Source organism: Lissotriton vulgaris, unplaced genomic scaffold (assembly GCF_964263255.1).
Source record: "Lissotriton vulgaris unplaced genomic scaffold, aLisVul1.2 SCAFFOLD_515, whole genome shotgun sequence".
Taxonomy (NCBI): domain Eukaryota; kingdom Metazoa; phylum Chordata; class Amphibia; order Caudata; family Salamandridae; genus Lissotriton; species Lissotriton vulgaris.
Genome location: NW_028243456.1, coordinates 847,944 through 865,729, shown reverse-complemented (window position 1 = coordinate 865,729; position 17,786 = coordinate 847,944).

The following is a 17,786-nucleotide window of genomic DNA, read 5'->3' as shown; positions in this document are numbered from 1 at the left end:
TGCACTTGTGATGGGATCTCTGCACTTGTGATGGGATCTGTCTACTTGTGATGGGATCTCTGCACTCGTGGTGGGATCTCTGCACTTGTGATGGGATCCCTGCACTTATGGTGGGATCTGTGCACTTATGATGGGATCTCTGCACTTATGATGGGATCTCTGCACTCATGGTGGGATCTCTGCACTCATAGTTGGACCTCTCTACTTGGGATGGGATCTCTGCACTTGGGATGAGATCTCCGCACTCGGGATGGGATCTCTGCACTCGGGATGGGATCTCTGCACTCGGGATGGGATCTCTCTACTTGGGATGGGATCTCTGCACTCATGGTGGGAACTCTGCACTTGTGATGGGATCTCTGCACTTATTCTGGGATCTCTCTACTTGTGATTGGATCTTTGCACTCATGGTGGGATGTCTGCACTTGTGATGGGATCTCTGCACTCGTGGTGGGATCTCTGCACTTGTGATGGGATCTCTGCACTCGTGGTGGGATCTCTGCACTCATGGTGGGATCTCTGCACTTGTGATGGGATCCCTTCACTTATGGTGGGATCTCTGCACTTGTGATGGGATCTCTGCACTCGAGGTGGGATCTCTGCACTCGTGGTGGGATCTCTGCACTCGTGGTGGGATCTCTGCACTTGTGATGGGATCTCTGCACTTGTGATGGGATCTCTGCACTTGTGGTGGGATCCCTGCACTAATGATGGGATCTCTGCACTCATAGTGGGATCTCTCTACTTGGGATGGGATCTCTGCACTCATGGTGGGATCTCTGCACTTGTGATGGGATCTCTGCACTTGTGATGGGATCTCTGCACTTATTCTGGGATCTCTGCACTTGTGGTGGGATCTCTGCACTTGTGATGGGATCCCTGCACTTGTGATGGGATCCCTGCACTTATGATGGGATCTCTGCACTCATGGTGGGATCTCTGCACTCATGGTGGGATCTCTGCACTCATAGTGGGATCTCTCTACTTGGGATGGGATCTCTGCACTCATGGTGGGATCTCTGCACTCATGGTGGGATCTCTGCACTCATAGTGGGATCTCTCTACTTGGGATGGGATCTCTGCACTCATGGTGGGATTGCTGCATGTGTGATGGGATCTCTGCACTTATTCTGGGATCTCTCTACTTGTGATGGAATCTCTGCACTCATGGTGGGATCTCTGCACTTGTGATGGGATCCCTGCACTTATGGTGGGATCTCTGCACTTATGATGGGATCTCTACACTCATGGTGGGATCTCTGCACTCATGGTGGGATCTCTGCTCTCATGGTGGGATCTCTGCACTCGGGATGGGATCTCTGCACTCGGAATGGGATCTCTGCACTCGTGGTGGGATCTCTGCACTCGTGGTGGGATCTCTGCACTCATAGTGGGATCTCTCTACTTGGGATGGGATCTCTGCACTCATGGTGGGATCTCTGCACTTGTGATGGGATCTCTGCACTTATTCTGGGATCTCTGCACTCGTGGTGGGATCTCTGCACTTGTGATGGGATCCCTGCACTTGTGATGGGATCCCTGCACTTATGATGGGATCTCTGCACTCATGGTGGGATCTCTGCACTCATGGTGGGATCTCTGCACTCATAGTGGGATCTCTCTACTTGGGATGGGATCTCTGCACTCATGGTAGGATCTCTGCACTCATGGTGGGATCTCTGCACTCATAGTGGGATCTCTCTACTTGGGATGGGATCTCTGCACTCATGGTGGGATTGCTGCATGTGTGATGGGATCTCTGCACTTATTCTGGGATCTCTCTACTTGTGATGGAATCTCTGCACTCATGGTGGGATCTCTGCACTTGTGATGGGATCCCTGCACTTATGGTGGGATCTCTGCACTTATGATGGGATCTCTGCACTCATGGTGGGATCTCTGCACTTATGGTGGGATCTCTGCACTCATGGTGGGATCTCTGCACTCGGGATGGGATCTCTGCACTCAGGATGGGATCTCTGCACTCATAGTGGGATCTCTCTACTTGGAATGGGATCTCTGCACTCATGGTGGGAACTCTGCACTTGTGATGGGATATCTGCACTTGTGATGGGATCTCTCTACTTGTGATGGGATCTCTGCACTTGTGATGGGATCTCTGCACTTGTGATGGGATCTCTGCACTTGTGATGGGATCTCTGCACTTGTGATGGGATCTCTGCACTTATGGTGGGATCTCTGTACTTGTGATGGGATCCCTGCACTTATGGTGGGATCTCTGAGCTTATGATGGGCTCTCTACACTCATGGTGGGATCTCTGCACTCATAGTGGGATCTCTCTACTTGGGATGGGATCTCTGCACTCATGGTAGGATCTCTGCACTCATGGTGGGATCTCTGCACTTGTGATGAGACCTCTGCACTTATTCTGGGATCTCCCTACTTTTGATGGGATCTTTGTACTTGTGGGATCTCTGCACTTATGATGGGATCCCTTCACTTATGGTGGGATGTCTGCACTTATGATGGGATCTCTGCACTCATGGTGGGATCTCTGCACTCATAGTGGGATCTCTCTACTTGGGATGGGATCTCTGCACTCATGGTGGGATCGCTGCACGTGTGATGGGATCTCTGCACTTATTCTTGGATCTCTCTACTTGTGATGGAATCTCTGCACTCATGGTGGGATCTCTGCACTTATGGTGGGATCTCTGCACTTATGATGGGATCTCTGCACTCATGGTGGGATCTCTGCACTCATAGTGGGATCTCTCTACTTGGAATGGGATCTCTGCACTTGTGATGGGATCTCTGCACTCGGGATGGGATCTCTGCACTCGGGATGGGATCTCTGCACTCATAGTCGGATCTCTCTACTTGGGATGGGATCCCTGCACTCATGGTGGGAACTCTGCACTTGTGATGGGATCTCTCTACTTGTGATGGGATCTTTGCACTCATGGTGGGATCTCTGCACTTGTGATGGGATCTCTGCACTTATGGTGGGATCTCTGCACTGATGATGGGATCTCTTCACTCATAGTGGGATCTCTCTACTTGGGATGGGATCTCTGCTCTCATGGTGGGATCTCCACACTTGTGATGGGATCTCTGCACTTATTATGGGATCTCTCTACTTGTGATGGGATCTCTGCACTCATGGTGGGATCTCTGCTCTTGTGGTGGGATCTGTGCACGTGTGATGGGATCCCTGCACTTATGATGGGATCTCTGAACTCATGGTGGGATCTATGCACTCATAGTGGGATCTATCTACTAGGGATGGGATCTCTGCACTCATGGCGGGATCTCTGCACTTGTGATGGGATCTCTGCACTTATTCTGGGATCTCCCTACTCGTGATGGGATCTCTGTACTTGTTGTGGGATCTCTGCACTTAGGTTGGGATCCCTGCACTTATGGTGGGATCTCTACACTTATGATGGGATCTCTGCACTCATAGTGGGATCTCTCTACTTAGGATGGGATCTCTGCACTCATGGTGGGATCTCTGCACTTGTGATGGGATCTCTGCACTCGTGGTGGGATCTCTGCACTTGTGATGGGATCTCTGCACTTGTGATGGGATCTCTGCACTTGTGGTGGGATCTCTGCACTAATGATGGGATCTCGGCACTCATAGTCGGATCTCTCTACTTGGGATGGGATCTCTGCACTCATGGTGGGATCTCTGCACTTGTGATGGGATCTCTGCACTTATTCTGGGATCTCTGCACTTGTGGTGGGATCTCTGCACTTGTGATGGGATCCCTGCACTTGTGATGGGATCCCTGCACTCATGATGGGATCTCTGCACTCATGGTGGGATCTCTCTACTTGGGATGGGATCTCTGCACTCATGGTGGGATTGCTGCACTCATGGTGGGTCTCTGCACTCATAGTGGGATCTCTCTACTTGGGATGGGATCTCTGCACTCATGGTGGGATTGCTGCATGTGTGATGGGATCTCTGCACTTATTCTGGGATCTCTCTACTTGTGATGGAATCTCTGCACTCATGGTGGGATGTCTGCATTTGTGATGGGATCCCTGCACTTATGGTGGGATCTCTGCACTTATGATGGGATCTCTGCACTCATGATGGGATCTCTGCACTCATGGTGGGATCTCTGCACTCATGGTGGGATCTCTCTACTTGGGTTGGGATCTCTCTACTTGGGATGGGATCTCTGCACTCGGGATGGGATCTCTCTACTTGGGATGGGATCTCTGCACTCATAGTGGGATCTCCGCACTCGGGATGGGATCTCTGCACTCATAGTGGGATCTCTCTACTTGGGATGGGATCTCTGCACTCATGGTGGGAACTCTGCACTTGTGATGGGATCTCTGCACTTGTGATGGGATCTCTGCACTTGTGATGGGATCTCTGCACTTGTGATGGGATCCCTGCACTTATGGTGGGATCTCTGAGCTTATGATGGGCTCTCTACACTCATGGTGGGATCTCTGCACTCATAGTGGGATCTCTCTACTTGGGATGGGATCTCTGCACTCATGGTGGGATCTCTGCACTCATAGTGGGATCTCTCTACTTGGGATGGGGTATCTGCACTCATGGTGGGATCTCTGCACTTGTGGTGGGATCTCTGCACTTATTCTCGGATCTCCCTACTTTTGATTGGATCTCTGTACTTGTTGTGGGATCCCTGCACTTATGGTGGGATTTCTGCACTTATGGTGGGATCTCTGCACTTATGATGGGATCTCTTCACTCATGGTGGGATCTCTGCACTCATAGGGGATCTCTCTACTTGGGATAGGATCTCTGCACTCATGGTGGGATCTCTGCACTCATGGTGGGATCTCTGCATTTATAGTGGGATCTCTCTACTTGGGATGGGATCTCTGCACTCATGGTGGGATCTCTGCACTTATGGTGGGATCTATGCACTCATAGTGGGATCTCTCTACTAGGGATGGGATCTCTGCACTCATGGTGGGATCTCTGCACTTATGATGGGATCTCTGCACTCATGGTGGGATCTATGCACTCATAGTGGGATCTCTCTACTAGGGATGGGATCTCTGCACTCATGGTGGGATCTCTGCACTTGTGATGGGATCTCTGCACTTGTGATGGGATCCCTGCACTTATGGTGGGATCTCTGCACTTATGATGGGATCTCTGCACTCATGGTGGGATCTATGCACTCATAGTGGGATCTCTCTACTAGGGATGGGATCTCTGCACTCATGGTGGGATCTCTGCACTTGTGATGGGATCTCTGCACTTGTGATGGGATCTCTGCACTTATTCTGGGATCTCCCTACTTGTGATGGGATCTCTGTACTTGTTGTGGGATCTCTGCACGTAGGTTGGGATCCCTGCACTTATGGTGGGATCTCTGCACTTATTCTGGGATCTCTCTACTTGTGATGGGATCTCTGCACTCGTGGTGGGATCTCTGCACTTGTGATGGGATCTCTGCACTTATGGTGGGATCTCTGCACTAATGATGGGATCTTTGCACTCATGGTGGGATCTCTGCACTCATAGTGGGATCTCTCTACCTGAGATGGGATCTCTGCACTCATGGTGGGATCTCTGCACTCATGGTGGGATCTCTGCACTTGTGATGGGATCTCTGCACTTATTCTGGGATAACCCTACTTTTGATGGGATCTTTGTATTTGTGGGATCTCTGCACTTATGATGGGATCCCTTCACTTATGGTGGGATCTCTGCACCTATGATGGGATCTCTGCACTCATGGTGGGATCTCTGCACTCATAGTGGGATCTCTCTACTTGTGATGGGATCTCTGCACTTGTGATGGGATCTCTGCACTTGTGATGGGATCTCTGCACTTGTGATGGGATCTCTGCACTTATTCTGGGATCTCCCTACTTTTGATGGGATCTTTGTATTTGTGGGATCTCTGCACTTATGATGGAATCCCTTCACTTATGGTGGGATCTCTGCACCTATGATGGGATCTCTGCACTCATGGTGGGATCTCTGCACTCATAGTGGTATCTCTCTACTTGGGATGGGATCTCTGCACCCATGATGGGATCGCTGCACATGTGATGGGATCTCTGCACTTATTCTGGGATCTCTCTACTTGTGATGGAATATCTGCACTCATGGTGGGATCTCTGCACTTGTGATGGGATCTCTGCACTTATTCTGGGATCTCTCTACTTGGGATGGGATCTCTGCTCTCATGGTGGGATCTCCACACTTGTGATGGGATCTCTGCACTTATTATGGGATCTCTCTACTTGTGATGGGATCTCTGCACTCATGGTGGGATCTCTGCTCTTGTGGTGGGATCTGTGCATGTGTGATGGGATCCCTGCATGTGTGATGGGATCCCTGCACTTATGATGGGATCTCTGAACTCACTGTGGGATCTATGCACTCATAGTGGGATCTCTCTACTAGGGATGGGATCTCTGCACTCATGGTGGGATCTCTGCACTTGTGATGGGATCTCTGCACTTATTCTGGGATCTCCCTACTTGTGATGGGATCTCTGTACTTGTTGTGGGATCTCTGCACTTAGGTTGGGATCCCTGCACTTATGGTGGGATCTCTACACTTATGATGGGATCTCTGCACTTATGATGGGATCTCTGCACTCATAGTGGGATCTCTCTACTTAGGATGGGATCTCTGCACTCATGGTGGGATCTCTGCACTTGTGATGGGATCTCTGCACTTGTGGTGGGATCTCTGCACTTGTGATGGGATCTCTGCACTTGTGATGGGATCTCTGCACTTGTGATGGGATCTCTGCACTTATGGTGGGATCTCTGCACTAATGATGGGATCTCGGCACTCATAGTGGGATCTCTCTACTTGGGATGGGATCTCTGCACTCATGGTGGGATCTCTGCACTTGTGATGGGATCTCTGCACTTATTCTGGGATCTCTGCACTTGTGGTGGGATCTCTGCACTTGTGATGGGATCCCTGCACTTGTGATGGGATCCCTGCACTTGTGATTGGATCCCTGCACTCATGATGGGATCTCTGCACTCATGGTGGGATCTCTCTACTTGGGATGGGATCTCTGCACTTGTGATGGGATCTCTGCACTTGTGATGGGATCTCTGCACTTGTGATGGGATCTCTGCACTTGTGATGGGATCTCTGCACTTATGGTGGGATCTCTGTACTTGTGATGGGATCCCTGCACTTATGGTGGGATCTCTGAGCTTATGATGGGCTCTCTACACTCATGGTGGGATCTCTGCACTCATAGTGGGATCTCTCTACTTGGGATGGGATCTCTGCACTCATGGTAGGATCTCTGCACTCATGGTGGGATCTCTGCACTTGTGATGGGACCTCTGCACTTATTCTGGGATCTCCCTACTTTTGATGGGATCTTTGTACTTGTGGGATCTCTGCACTTATGATGGGATCCCTTCACTTATGGTGGGATGTCTGCACTTATGATGGGATCTCTGCACTCATGGTGGGATCTCTGCACTCATAGTGGGATCTCTCTACTTGGGATGGGATCTCTGCACTCATGGTGGGATCGCTGCACGTGTGATGGGATCTCTGCACTTATTCTTGGATCTCTCTACTTGTGATGGAATCTCTGCACTCATGGTGGGATCTCTGCACTTGTGATGGGATCTCTGCACTTATTCTGGGATCTCTGCACTTGTGGTGGGATCTCTGCACTTGTGATGGGATCCCTGCACTTGTGATGGGATCCCTGCACTTGTGATTGGATCCCTGCACTCATGATGGGATCTCTGCACTCATGGTGGGATCTCTCTACTTGGGATGGGATCTCTGCACTTGTGATGGGATCTCTGCACTTGTGATGGGATCTCTGCACTTGTGATGGGATCTCTGCACTTGTGATGGGATCTCTGCACTTATGGTGGGATCTCTGTACTTGTGATGGGATCCCTGCACTTATGGTGGGATCTCTGAGCTTATGATGGGCTCTCTACACTCATGGTGGGATCTCTGCACTCATAGTGGGATCTCTCTACTTGGGATGGGATCTCTGCACTCATGGTAGGATCTCTGCACTCATGGTGGGATCTCTGCACTTGTGATGGGACCTCTGCACTTATTCTGGGATCTCCCTACTTTTGATGGGATCTTTGTACTTGTGGGATCTCTGCACTTATGATGGGATCCCTTCACTTATGGTGGGATGTCTGCACTTATGATGGGATCTCTGCACTCATGGTGGGATCTCTGCACTCATAGTGGGATCTCTCTACTTGGGATGGGATCTCTGCACTCATGGTGGGATCGCTGCACGTGTGATGGGATCTCTGCACTTATTCTTGGATCTCTCTACTTGTGATGGAATCTCTGCACTCATGGTGGGATCTCTGCACTTATGGTGGGATCTCTGCACTTATGATGGGATCTCTGCACTCATGGTGGGATCTCTGCACTCATAGTGGGATCTCTCTACTTGGAATGGGATCTCTGCACTTGTGATGGGATCTCTGCACTCGGGATGGGATCTCTGCACTCGGGATGGGATCTCTGCACTCATAGTCGTATCTCTCTACTTGGGATGGGATCCCTGCACTCATGGTGGGAACTCTGCACTTGTGATGGGATCTCTCTACTTGTGATGGGATCTTTGCACTCATGGTGGGATCTCTGCACTTGTGATGGGATCTCTGCACTTATGGTGGGATCTCTGCACTGATGATGGGATCTCTTCACTCATAGTGGGATCTCTCTACTTGGGATGGGATCTCTGCTCTCATGGTGGGATCTCCACACTTGTGATGGGATCTCTGCACTTATTATGGGATCTCTCTACTTGTGATGGGATCTCTGCACTCATGGTGGGATCTCTGCTCTTGTGGTGGGATCTGTGCACGTGTGATGGGATCCCTGCACTTATGATGGGATCTCTGAACTCATGGTGGGATCTATGCACTCATAGTGGGATCTATCTACTAGGGATGGGATCTCTGCACTCATGGTGGGATCTCTGCACTTGTGATGGGATCTCTGCACTTATTCTGGGATCTCCCTACTTGTGATGGGATCTCTGTACTTGTTGTGGGATCTCTGCACTTAGGTTGGGATCCCTGCACTTATGGTGGGATCTCTACACTTATGATGGGATCTCTGCACTCATAGTGGGATCTCTCTACTTAGGATGGGATCTCTGCACTCATGGTGGGATCTCTGCACTTGTGATGGGATCTCTGCACTCGTGGTGGGATCTCTGCACTTGTGATGGGATCTCTGCACTTGTGATGGGATCTCTGCACTTGTGGTGGGATCTCTGCACTAATGATGGGATCTCGGCACTCATAGTGGGATCTCTCTACTTGGGATGGGATCTCTGCACTCATGGTGGGATCTCTGCACTTGTGATGGGATCTCTGCACTTATTCTGGGATCTCTGCACTTGTGGTGGGATCTCTGCACTTGTGATGGGATCCCTGCACTTGTGATGGGATCCCTGCACTTGTGATGGGATCCCTGCACTCATGATGGGATCTCTGCACTCATGGTGGGATCTCTCTACTTGGGATGGGATCTCTGCACTCATGGTGGGATTGCTGCACTCATGGTGGGATCTATGCACTCATAGTGGGATCTCTCTACTTGGGATGGGATCTCTGCACTCATGGTGGGATTGCTGCATGTGTGATGGGATCTCTGCACTTATTCTGGGATCTCTCTACTTGTGATGGAATCTCTGCACTCATGGTGGGATCTCTGCATTTGTGATGGGATCCCTGCACTTATGGTGGGATCTCTGCACTTATGATGGGATCTCTGCACTCATGATGGGATCTCTGCACTCATGGTGGGATCTCTGCACTCATGGTGGGATCTCTCTACTTGGGTTGGGATCTCTCTACTTGGGATGGGATCTCTGCACTCGGGATGGGATCTCTCTACTTGGGATGGGATCTCTGCACTCATAGTGGGATCTCTGCACTCGGGATGGGATCTCTGCACTCATAGTGGGATCTCTCTACTTGGGATGGGATCTCTGCACTCATGGTGGGAACTCTGCACTTGTGATGGGATCTCTGCACTTGTGATGGGATCTCTGCACTTGTGATGGGATCTCTGCACTTGTGATGGGATCCCTGCACTTATGGTGGGATCTCTGAGCTTATGATGGGCTCTCTACACTCATGGTGGGATCTCTGCACTCATAGTGGGATCTCTCTACTTGGGATGGGATCTCTGCACTCATGGTGGGATCTCTGCACTCATAGTGGGATCTCTCTACTTGGGATGGGGTATCTGCACTCATGGTGGGATCTCTGCACTTGTGGTGGGATCTCTGCACTTATTCTGGGATCTCCCTACTTTTGATTGGATCTCTGTACTTGTTGTGGGATCCCTGAACTTATGGTGGGATTTCTGCACTTATGGTGGGATCTCTGCACTTATGATGGGATCTCTTCACTCATGGTGGGATCTCTGCACTCATAGGGGATCTCTCTACTTGGGATAGGATCTCTGCACTCATGGTGGGATCTCTGCACTCATGGTGGGATCTCTGCATTTATAGTGGGATCTCTCTACTTGGGATGGGATCTCTGCACTCATGGTGGGATCTCTGCACTTATGGTGGGATCTATGCACTCATAGTGGGATCTCTCTACTAGGGATGGGATCTCTGCACTCATGGTGGGATCTCTGCACTTATGATGGGATCTCTGCACTCATGGTGGGATCTATGCACTCATAGTGGGATCTCTCTACTAGGGATGGGATCTCTGCACTCATGGTGGGATCTCTGCACTTGTGATGGGATCTCTGCACTTGTGATGGGATCCCTGCACTTATGGTGGGATCTCTGCACTTATGATGGGATCTCTGCACTCATGGTGGGATCTATGCACTCATAGTGGGATCTCTCTACTAGGGATGGGATCTCTGCACTCATGGTGGGATCTCTGCACTTGTGATGGGATCTCTGCACTTGTGATGGGATCTCTGCACTTATTCTGGGATCTCCCTACTTGTGATGGGATCTCTGTACTTGTTGTGGGATCTCTGCACGTAGGTTGGGATCCCTGCACTTATGGTGGGATCTCTGCACTTATTCTGGGATCTCTCTACTTGTGATGGGATCTCTGCACTCGTGGTGGGATCTCTGCACTTGTGATGGGATCTCTGCACTTATGGTGGGATCTCTGCACTAATGATGGGATCTTTGCACTCATGGTGGGATCTCTGCACTCATAGTGGGATCTCTCTACCTGAGATGGGATCTCTGCACTCATGGTGGGATCTCTGCACTCATGGTGGGATCTCTGCACTTGTGATGGGATCTCTGCACTTATTCTGGGATAACCCTACTTTTGATGGGATCTTTGTATTTGTGGGATCTCTGCACTTATGATGGGATCCCTTCACTTATGGTGGGATCTCTGCACCTATGATGGGATCTCTGCACTCATGGTGGGATCTCTGCACTCATAGTGGGATCTCTCTACTTGTGATGGGATCTCTGCACTTGTGATGGGATCTCTGCACTTGTGATGGGATCTCTGCACTTGTGATGGGATCTCTGCACTTGTGATGGGATCTCTGCACTTATTCTGGGATCTCCCTACTTTTGATGGGATCTTTGTATTTGTGGGATCTCTGCACTTATGATGGAATCCCTTCACTTATGGTGGGATCTCTGCACCTATGATGGGATCTCTGCACTCATGGTAGGATCTCTGCACTCATAGTGGGATCTCTCTACTTGGGATGGGATCTCTGCACCCATGATGGGATCGCTGCACATGTGATGGGATCTCTGCACTTATTCTGGGATCTCTCTACTTGTGATGGAATCTCTGCACTCATGGTGGGATCTCTGCACTTGTGATGGGATCTCTGCACTTATGGTGGGATCTCTGCACTTATGATGGGATCTCTGCACTCATGGTGGGATCTCTGCACTCATAGTGGGATCTCTCTACTTGGGATGGGATCTCTGCACTCGTGATGGGATCTCTGCACTCGGGATGGGATCTCTGCACTCATAGTCAGATCTCTCTACTTGGGATGGGATCTCTGCACTCATGGTGGGAACTCTGCACTTGTGATGGGATCTCTCTACTTGTGATGGGATCTTTGCACTCATGGTGGGATCTCTGCACTTGTGATGGGATCTCTGCACTTATGGTGGGATCTCTGCACTAATGATGGGATCGCTGCACTCATAGTGGGATCTCTCTACTTGGGATGGGATCTCTGCTCTCATGGTGGGATCTCCACACTTGTGATGGGATCTCTGCACTTATTATGGGATCTCTCTACTTGTGATGGGATCTCTGCACTCATGGTGGGATCTCTGCACTTGTGATGGGATCTCTGCACTTATTCTGGGATCTCCCTACTTGTGATGGGATCTCTGTACTTGTTGTGGGATCTCTGCACTTAGGTTGGGATCCCTGCACTTATGGTGGGATCTCTACACTTATGATGGGATCTCTGCACTTATGATGGGATCTCTGCACTCTTGGTGGGATCTCTGCACTTGTGATGGGATCTCTGCACTCGTGGTGGGATCTCTGCACTTGTGATGGGATCTCTGCACTTGTGATGGGATCTCTGCACTTGTGATGGGATCTCTGCACTTATGGTGGGATCTCTGCACTAATGATGGGATCTCGGCACTCATAGTGGGATCTCTCTACTTGGGATGGGATCTCTGCACTCATGGTGGGATCTATGCACTTGTGATGGGATCTCTGCACTTATTCTGGGATCTCTGCACTTGTGGTGGGATCTCTGCACTTGTGATGGGATCCCTGCACTTGTGATGGGATCCCTGCACTTGTGATGGGATCCCTGCACTCATGATGGGATCTCTGCACTCATGGTGGGATCTCTCTACTTGGGATGGGATCTCTGCACTCATGGTGGGATTTCTGCACTCATGGTGGGATCTCTGCACTCATAGTGGGATCTCTCTACTTGGGATGGGATCTCTGCACTCATGGTGGGATTGCTGCATGTGTCATGGGATCTCTGCACTTATTCTGGGATCTCTCTACTTGTGATGGAATCTCTGCACTCATGGTGGGATCTCTGCACTTGTGATGGGATCCCTGCACTTATGGTGGGATCTCTGCACTTATGATGGGATCTCTGCACTCATGATGGGATCTCTGCACTCATGGTGGGATCTCTGCACTTATTCTGGGATCTCTCTACTTGGGATGGGATCTCTCTACTTGGGATGGGATCTCTGCACTCGGGATGGGATCTCTGCACTCGGGATGGGATCTCTGCACTCATAGTGGGATCTCTGCACTCGGGATGGGATCTCTGCACTCATAGTGGGATCTCTCTACTTGGGATGGGATCTCTGCCCTCATGGTGGGAACTCTGCACTTGTGATGGGATCTCTGCACTTGTGATGGGATCTCTGCACTTATTCTGGGATCTCTCTACTTGTGATGGGATCTTTGCACTCATGGTGGGATCTCTGCACTTGTGATGGGATCTCTGCACTTGTGATAGGATCTCTGCACTTGTGATGGGATCTCTGCACTTGTGATGGGATCTCTGCACTTGTGATAGGATCTCTGCACTTGTGATGGGATCTCTGCACTTGTGATGGGATCCCTGCACTTGTGATGGGATCCCTGCACTTATGGTGGGATCTCTGAGCTTATGATGGGCTCTCTACACTCATGGTGGGATCTCTGCACTCATAGTGGGATCTCTCTACGTGGGATGGGATCTCTGCACTCATGGTGGGAACTCTGCACTTGTGATAGGATCTCTGCACTTATTCTGGGATCTCTGCACTTATGGTGGGATCTCTGCACTCATGGTGGGATCTCTGAACTCATAGTGGGATCTCTCTACTTGGGATGGGATCTCTGCACTCATGGTGGGAACTCTGCACTTGTGATAGGATCTCTGCACTTATTCTGGGATCTCTGCACTTAGGTTGGGATCCCTGCACTTATGGTGGGATCTCTACACTTATGATGGGATCTCTGCACTTATGATGGGATCTCTGCACTCATAGTGGGATCTCTCTACTTAGGATGGGATCTCTGCACTCATGGTGGGATCTCTGCACTTATGGTGCGATCTCTGCACTTATGGTGGGATCTCTGCACTTATGATGGGATCTCTGCACTTATGATGGGATCTCTGCACTTATGGTGGGATCTCTGCACTCATGGCTGGATCTCTGCACTCATAGTGGGATATCTCTAATTGGGATGGGATCTCTGCACTTGGAATGGGATCTCTGCACTCATAGTGGGATCTCTGCACTCATAGTGGGATCTCTCTACTTGGGATGGGATCTCTGCACTCATGGTGGGAACTCTGCACTTGTGATAGGATCTCTGCACTTATTCTGGGATCTGTCTACTTGTGATGGGATCGCTGCACTCATGGGAGGATCTCTGCACTTGGGATGGGATCTCTGCACTTATGGTGGGATCTCTGCACTACTGGTGGGATCTCTGCACTCATAGTGGGATCTCTCTACTTGGGATAGGATCTCTGCTCTCATGGTGGGATCTCTGCACTTGTGATGGGATCTCTGCACTTATTCTGGGATCTCTCTACTTGTGATGGGATTTCTGCACTCGTGGTGGGATCTCTGCACTTGTGATGGAATCCCTGCACTTATGGTGGGATCTTTGCACTTCTGATGGGATATCTGAACTCATGGTGGGATCTATGCACGCATAGTGGGATCTCTCTACTAGGGATGGGGTCTCTGCACTCATGGTGGGATCTCTGCACTTGTGATGGGATCTCTGCACTTGTGATGGGATCCCTGCACTTGTGATGGGATCTCTGCACTTGTGATGGGATCTCTACACTTGTGATGGGATCTCTGCACTTATTCTGGGATCTCCCTACTTGTGATGGGATCTCTGTACTTGTTGTGGGATCTATGCACTTAGGTTGGGATCCCTGCACTTATGGTGGGATCTCTGCACTTATTCTGGGATCTCTCTACTTGTGATGGGATCTCTGCACTCGTGGTGGGATCTCTGCACTTGTGATGGGATCTCTGCACTTATGGTGGGATCTCTGCACTAATGATGGGATCTTTGCACTCATGGTGGGATCTCTGCACTCATAGTGGAATCTCTCTACCTGAGATGGGATCTCTGCACTTGTGATGGGATCTCTGCACTTATTCTGGGATCTCTCTACTTGTGATGGGATCTCTGCACTCATGGTGGGGTCTCTGCACTCATGGTGGGATCTCTGCACTTGTGATGGGATCTCTGCACTCATGGTGGGATCTCTCTACTTGTGATGGGATCCCTGCACTTATGGTGGGATCTCTGCACTTATGATAGGATCTCTGCACTCATGGTGGGATCTCTGCACTTGTGATGGGATCTCTGCACTTATTCTGGGATCTCCCTACTTGTGATGGGATCTCTGTACTTGTTGTGGGATCTTTGCACTTGTTGTGGGATCGCTGCACTTAGGTTGGGATCTCTGCACTCATGGTGGGATCTCTGCACTTATGATGGGATCCTGCACTCATAGTGGGATCGCTCTACTTAGGATGGGATCTCTTCACTCATGGTGGGATCTCTGCACTTGTGGTGGGATCTCTGCACTTATTCTGGGATCTCTTTTCTTGTGATGTGATCTCTGCACTTGTGGTGGGATCTCTGCAATTGCAATGGGATCTCTGCACTTATGATGGGATCTCTGCACTCATGGTGGGATCTCTGCATTCATAGTGGGATCTCTCTACTTGGGATGAGATCTCTGCACTCGTGGTGGGATTTCTGCACTTGTGATGGGATCTCTGCACTTATTCTGGGATCTCTTTACTTGTGATGGGATCTCTGCACTCATAGTGGGATCTCCCTACTTGTGATGGGATCTCTGTACTTGTTATAGGATCTCTGCACTTATGATGGGATCCCTGCACTTATGGTGGGATCTCTGCACTTATGATGGGATCTCTGCACTCATGGTGGGATCTCTGCACTAATAGTGGGATCTCTCTACTTGGGATGGGATCTCTGCACTCATGGTGGGATCTCTGCACTTGTGATAGGATCTCTGCACTTATTCTGGGATCTCTCTACTTGTGATGGGATCTCTGCACCCGTGGTGGGATCTCTGCACTTGTGATGGGATCTCTGCACTCAAGGTGGGATCTCTGCACTCAAGATGGGATCTCTGCACTCATAGTGGGATCTCTCTACTTGGAGTGGATCTCTGCACTCATGGTGGGATCTCTGCACTCATAGTGGGATCTCTCTACTTGGGATGGGATCTCTGCTCTCATGGTGGGATCTCCACACTTGTGATGGGATCTCTGCACTTATTCTGGGATCTCTGCACTCGTGGTGGGATCTTTGCACTTGTGATGGGATCCCTGCACTTGTGATGGGATCCCTGCACTTATGATGGGATTTCTGCACTCATGGTGGGATCTCTGCACTCATGGTGGGATCCCTGCACTCATAGTGGGATCTCTCTACTTGGGATGGGATCTCTGCACTCATGGTGGGATCTCTGCACTCATGGTGGGATCTCTGCACTCATAGTGGGATCTCTCTACTTGGGATGGGATCTCTGCACTCATGGTGGGATTGCTGCATGTGTGATGGGATCTCTGCACTTATTCTGGGATCTCTCTACTTGTGATGGAATCTCTGCACTCATGGTGGGATCTCTGCACTTGTGATGGGATCCCTGCACTTATGGTGGGATCTCTGCACTTATGATGGGATCTCTGCACTCATGATGGGATCTCTGCACTCATGGTGGGATCTCTCTACTTGGGATGGGATCTCTGCACTCGGGATGGGATCTCTGCACTCGGGATGGGATCTCAGCACTCGGGATAGGATCTCTGCACTCATAGTGGGATCTCTCTACTTGGGATGGGATCTCTGCACTCATGGTGGGAACTCTGCACTTGTGATGGGATCTCTGCACTTATTCTGGGATCTCTCTACTTGTGATGGGATCTCTGCACTTGTGATGGGATCTCTGCACTTGTGATGGTATCTCTGCACTTGTGATGGGATCTCTGCACTTATGGTGGGATCTCTGTACTTGTGATGGGATCCCTGCACTTATGGTGGGATCTCTGAGCTTATGATGGGCTCTCTACACTCATGGTGGGATCTCTGCACTCATAGTGGGATCTCTCTACTTGGGATGGGATCTCTGCACTCGTGGTGGGATCTCTGCACTCATGGTGGGATCTCTGCACTTGTGATGGGATCTCTGCACTTATTCTGGGATCTCCCTACTTTTGATGGGATCTTTGTACTTGTGGGATCTCTGCACTTATGATGGGATCCCTTCACTTATGGTGGGATCTCTGCACTTATGATGGGATCTCTGCACTCATGGTGGGATCTCTGCACTCATAGTGGGATCTCTCTACTTGGGATGGGATCTCTGCACTCATGGTGGGATCGCTGCACGTGTGATGGGATCTCTGCACTTATTCTGGGATCTCTCTACTTGTGATGGAATCTCTGCACTCGTGGTGGGATCTCTGCACTTATGGTGGGATCTCTGCACTTATGATGGGATCTCTGCACTCATGGTGGGATCTCTGCACTCATAGTGGGATCTCTCTACTTGGGATGGGATCTCTGCACTCGTGATGGGATCTCAGCACTCGGGATGGGATCTCTGCACTCATAGTCGGATCTCTCTACTTGGGATGGGATCTCTGCACTCATGGTGGGAACTCTGCACTTGTGATGGGATCTCTCTACTTGTGATGGGATCTTTGCACTCATGGTGGATCTCTGCACTTGTGATGGGATCTCTGCACTTATTCTGGGATCTCTGTACTTGTTGTGGGATCTCTGCACTTAGGTTGGAATCCCTGCACTTATGGTGGGA